Source organism: Corvus brachyrhynchos, unplaced genomic scaffold (genome assembly GCF_000691975.1).
Source record: "Corvus brachyrhynchos isolate BGI_N302 unplaced genomic scaffold, ASM69197v1 scaffold346, whole genome shotgun sequence".
Lineage (NCBI taxonomy): Eukaryota > Metazoa > Chordata > Aves > Passeriformes > Corvidae > Corvus > Corvus brachyrhynchos.
Genome location: NW_008238644.1, coordinates 3,373,241 through 3,378,302, shown reverse-complemented (window position 1 = coordinate 3,378,302; position 5,062 = coordinate 3,373,241).

Below are 5,062 nucleotides of genomic sequence, written 5' to 3'. Positions count from 1 at the left end.
CTCCAGCCCCCAGGTAAGCGGGGCCACTGCGGGGAGCCCGGCGCGGCCACCGCCCGCCCGGCGCTGCAGAACCCTCTCTCTTCCCCCAGGGACCAGGCCGAAGCTGACGTCTCCTGCCAGGACCAGGCTTCAGCATGCCAGCGGGGCTTCGCAGCAGGCACAGCCTTCCAAGCTTCCCACACCCGCCCCCCGGGACAGAGAGATGAAAAGTAATTCTGCACCTGCCAGTTGCCTCAGGCGAAGCAGGGAAGCGCGTGGGTTAGGGTGCTGCATCTAGAAGGGAGAAGGGGAAGGGCTTGAGCTGCAGCGGGGCTGGGGAGAGAACACGGGGAGTGGGAGTCCATGGCAGCGGCACAGGTAGGAGCCTAGGAAATATTCTTATACCCCAAGGGATGTGTTAACACTGTCTAACCTCCCCCCAGTGTAGGCTGGCAGCCTGTTGGCTTTGGAGCCTTCACTTCATGGCATTGTGGGGTCACGGGGTACTGGTGCCTGTAGCCCTGGGGCAGGCAGTCTGGCTGAGCCCCGGGCTGCCTAAAGAGGGTACGATGGAACTGCTTGGGAATAGCAGCCTCTGTGCTCACTGTCCACTACAGCTGCTGTCAAGGCTGGGAGTCGTAAACAGCCGTCTTCAAGGCTCTCTACAGCAATTGCTACCGTGGCTTCCCGCTCCTTGCCGCGGCCTCCGGGAAAAGTGGTTTCGTCCAAGCGTTTTTGCCTCAGTAAAGGTGAGCCTTAGCAGAAGCCTCAGAGGCTGCAGAGTCATGGGAGAGCAGAGCTGCTGCCATGGGAAGAACATTCAGGTCTTGGCTGCAGGGTCAAAACTGATCCTGGCAAAAGGACTGAGGGGGGACTGCATGTGCTTGGGTTCAGAGGAGGGCAGGTGAAGGCCTTCCCTCTTTTGCTGGAGAGGCATCCAGCAAAGAGCCTGAACAAATCTGGTTCTCAAGTTCATTCATAGGAGAGGGAGTGGCCGTGGTCAGTTAGGGAGCTCTCTTAGCAGGAGTTGATGCTCTTTATTTTCCTTTCCTGGGTCTCTCTTAGGATCAACTATGCAGGAGCTGGTGTGCAATAGGACCCAAGAGCTGAAGGAAAATGGTGAGAGCAAAGAAGGGTTGGTTGCAGCAGGGACTGTCTTGGGAACAGGTGAGCAGTATGGAGGTGTAGATTCTTGCCTTGTGTTGGGAGGAGTGTGGAGAAACATGGGCAGCTGCTTGTTGGGCAGCGCTACTCCCCAGCTGAGCCCTGGTTGACCAGGAGTGCTGAGGGTGCTCCAGCCGGTGCTGCAGGCAGGGGGTGCTGCCTTCCCAGAAACTGCAGCTGGGCAGCCTGCGCTCCTGAGCTCTACAGAAGGAGGGGAAGTGAAGAGGCTGTCTCCACTCTGCTGGGACAGCCCTGTCCTATCCTGCCCGGGGCAGCTGCCTGCCCTCCCTGTGAGAGCAGACTCCTAGCAGGAGGCCAGAGCTGCTGGGAGTGAGGCCACGCAGGAACACTTTCACGAAGCACCCATACAGGCCAAGCCAGCACCAGCTGTTGGGCTGCAAGTGCTGGGAGACTTTCTGACTCTCTTGGACAGGTTCTGCCCTTCCCTGGTCTGGAGCAGCTCTGAGGCCAGGTTGAAAAGCAGCTGAGGATGGCAGGTTTCTAGTGCTGACACCTCTCTTCACAGGTAAGACTGACCAGACGTGGGTGTGTGCGGAGTCCTCTTTGTCCCGTGAGTTGGCCCCTGGCCTGACTTCAGGGTGTGAAGATGCAGTTCTTGCTGAGCAGGTAAGAGCCAGCTGTTTTCTGCCACCATAGAGCACTGTTCAGCCTCTGGCTTGGGCCAGCTATGCCAGAGGTGGGAGATGATCAGACCTGGAGCTGCCAGTTTCCTGGCTGGCACCTGAGCTGTTTTAGCTTTTCCCTGGGGTTTACACAAGACCATGTGCATTTTTTTCATGGCTTTACCACCTCTCCGTGCTCAGGGGACTGCAGGCTTCTGTCCAGTTAGATTTTCTAAGGGCCTTTTGAAACATGCGAACCTTCTGTGGCTTGCGTTGTCACTTTTATATGTCCTGACATGTAGGACATAGCCCCAGGATGGGGTGAGCAGAGCCTGCAGCAAGATGAAGCTCCAAGTTAGGAAAACTTCTACCTGAAAAATAAACTTGTGCAGTTTTCGGGCTCTTCACTCTGTGGCTGCAGCCAGCCAAAGGCATTCTTGTTTCCCATGGGTGCTGGCAGATGCTTGCTACAGTGGCTCCTTCACCAAGCACTGCTGCTGTGATGGATGTGCCCTGGCAGTGGCCCCCAGGGTGCTGGGCTTGGAGTGTTGGATGGGCTGCAGTGCTCCTCCAGAGGATGGGTTGTGCTGCAGTGGGGGTGACCAATCCCTGCATCACACTTACACCCTGCTCTTTCCAGTCTGCAGGTAATCCGCTGTCCCGGGAACTGGAGCATGTGAAGAAAGAGCTGGAGCGAGTGAAGGGTGAGCTTGGTACGTGGAGCTGGCTGTTCTGAGGACTGCAGGACACCTGCAATCCAGGTGACATTCCCTGTGCTTGTACCTGGAGCCCAGGGCCTGCAGCTCGATGGGAATGGGGCTGGCTTCTTGTTTAGGGGGTAGAGCAGGATCTCAGCTGCTAATACCTCACCTCTGGGGGTGAGGTATTTAGGATGGGCTGAGCACACACCTTCTTGCCTCCTATCTGCAGCTGACAAGACTGCCCAGTGTGAAGCCTATCAGCAGACAATCTCCTCCTTGCAGGCTCAGCTCAGAGCAGCAGGTATGTTCCCTCACTGTGGTGAGCCCTCACCTCTGAGCAGGCTGCAGGGAGGCTCCAGTGATCCCTTGCTGCTATAACTGAGGGCTGCCAGGTGGAAGGGATACAGCTCATGGCCTTTCCCAGGGTCAGGTACTGAGTGCCAGAAGCACTACTGCTTTGATGTTGCTGTTGCTTCCCAGGAATCTGTCTGAAAGATGGAGCAGTGTTCAATAGTGGTGACCTGGGGAGAGACTGACAGCTGACATGGGGACAGACAACAGCCACTGTCCAGCTGCCAGTGATATATGTGGAGCTCTTGAATGAATTAATTTTCTAACTCCTTGTATTTAAAATAAAAGTGTCTTTTGCAGTGGTGCTTGCTGTCTGCTTGGGTAGAGGCAGTGCCCAGTGCTGCCCACTGATCCCCAAAGTACTGGGCAATCAGGGCAGGTCTGTTCTTGGCTGTGGCTGGTGTTGCTCAGCCAGAGACTTGAGGTCTCTTACAAGGAGGAGCTGGATGCTGGTGGATGGAGGAACAGTGTGGCTCTGGGGAAGCATTTCTGGTGCTTCCAAGTGGGATGCTTGGCTGTGAGGTGGTGGTGGTGGGCAGCTGTAGAGACAGGTTTCTTCCTTAGACCACCTTCACACTGAATGTGGGAAAAGCCAATGCTGGCTGATGGCACATCAGGCTTCTGTATCTTTGGCTATTAATGACTGTTTTATTATCGGTGACTGGGGGCAGGTGGTGGGGAAGCAGCACTTGGGACTCAGTCCCTCACTGTTCCTGCATGCTGGTGCTGGGAGCCCTGCTGCACTGCCTTCTCTCTGTAGTAGGTTGATGCAGGCACCTTCTTCCACTGCCTTGTGTCTGGGTGAGGCACTGGAGAGTCCCACTGTTTGGTGCTGGCAGCGCCCTGAGGTTGGGCTGGGAAGGCTGGCCTGTTTTTGCTCCGCTGTTATTTCTGGTTGGTGTTCCTGACTGCCTTGGAATGCACATTCACAGACAGCCCACACCCGTTCCTGGGGCAGCTGCCCTAGACTATGTGCTGGGGTGGCTGCGCAGGGAAGCTCTGTGCCCTGCTTTGCACTTGATTGCTGGGGCAGCTCCAGTGCCAGCACAATCCACAGCAGAGAGCCCTAACATGGTCTGTGAGGGCTTCCCTGTACATGCATGGTGAAGGTAACTACTTGGTGCAGGTACTAAGGGAGCTGGCTAGAAAAGGTGCCCTGCTAGATTTATTATTTGTAAACAGAGAGGCACTCGTGGGTGAAGCTGGACTCGATGGTCTTTATGGGTCCCTTCCAATGTGAAGTAGTGCTTCAGTTGTGGAAGGTGGTGGGGGCATCCAAGGACTGATGTGGATCTGTTTCTTCAGGGCTTCTGGCCCCCTTTATGGGCAGGAGCCATCTCCTACCCTCCTTTGATGCTGGCTACATGTGCCTTGCCACTGTTTGCCTTCCTGCTGCTCTTGTTGGGACGTGCACTTGGCTCGTTCCGTGCCTCAGCCTGCTCCCAGCCCTTGGCCTGTGCTGCTGGATCAGGGCCCTGAATGATGGGAGTGGAGAGCACTAAGACTGGGAGGTGAGGATGGGACACTGGGAAGACACATATGGTCTGGGAGCTGGAGACATGTTCTGGTGTCCTGGTGCTGCTCTCTTTGGGACACTGCTTCCCAACGCCTGATGTTGCAAGGAGGTTTCTGGTAATAGGCAAATCATGTCATCTGCCCCCTCACTGTTTTGGGTACCCTGTATCTGCTTGTCTGGGACAGGTGACCCTGCTGTGCCTGTGGTGCTGCCTACCCTGTCCGAGAACACCCTTGGCAATGGTGCTGCCCAGCTGGCTCCTTGCCTTACTTACAGCTGACAGCCCTGGAAGGAATGGGAAGTTGAGTAGTAACAGCAATACTGCCTGCCGCTTGCATCCTGACCTTACTTCTTCGTGGGGTCAGGGAGAGAAGGGGCGTTGCGTAACTGCAGTTCACCGATTCTGGGAAGCGGGGGCAGAGCCTTCGTCACTGCGGCAATGGTGCTGCCCAGCTGGCTCCTTGCCTTACTTACAGCTGACAGCCCTGGAAGGAATGGGAAGTTGAGTAGTAACAGCAATACTGCCTGCCGCTTGCATCCTGACCTTACTTCTTCGTGGGGTCAGGGAGAGAAGGGGCGTTGCGTAACTGCAGTTCACCGATTCTGGGAAGCGGGGGCAGAGCCTTCGTCACTGCCTGTTAGAAGCATGAGTTGGTGTTTCCATCACCGCATCTCCCCAGCGTGTGCCCCCCTCTGGGGCGGGGGGGGGGGGGGGGGGGGGGGGGGGG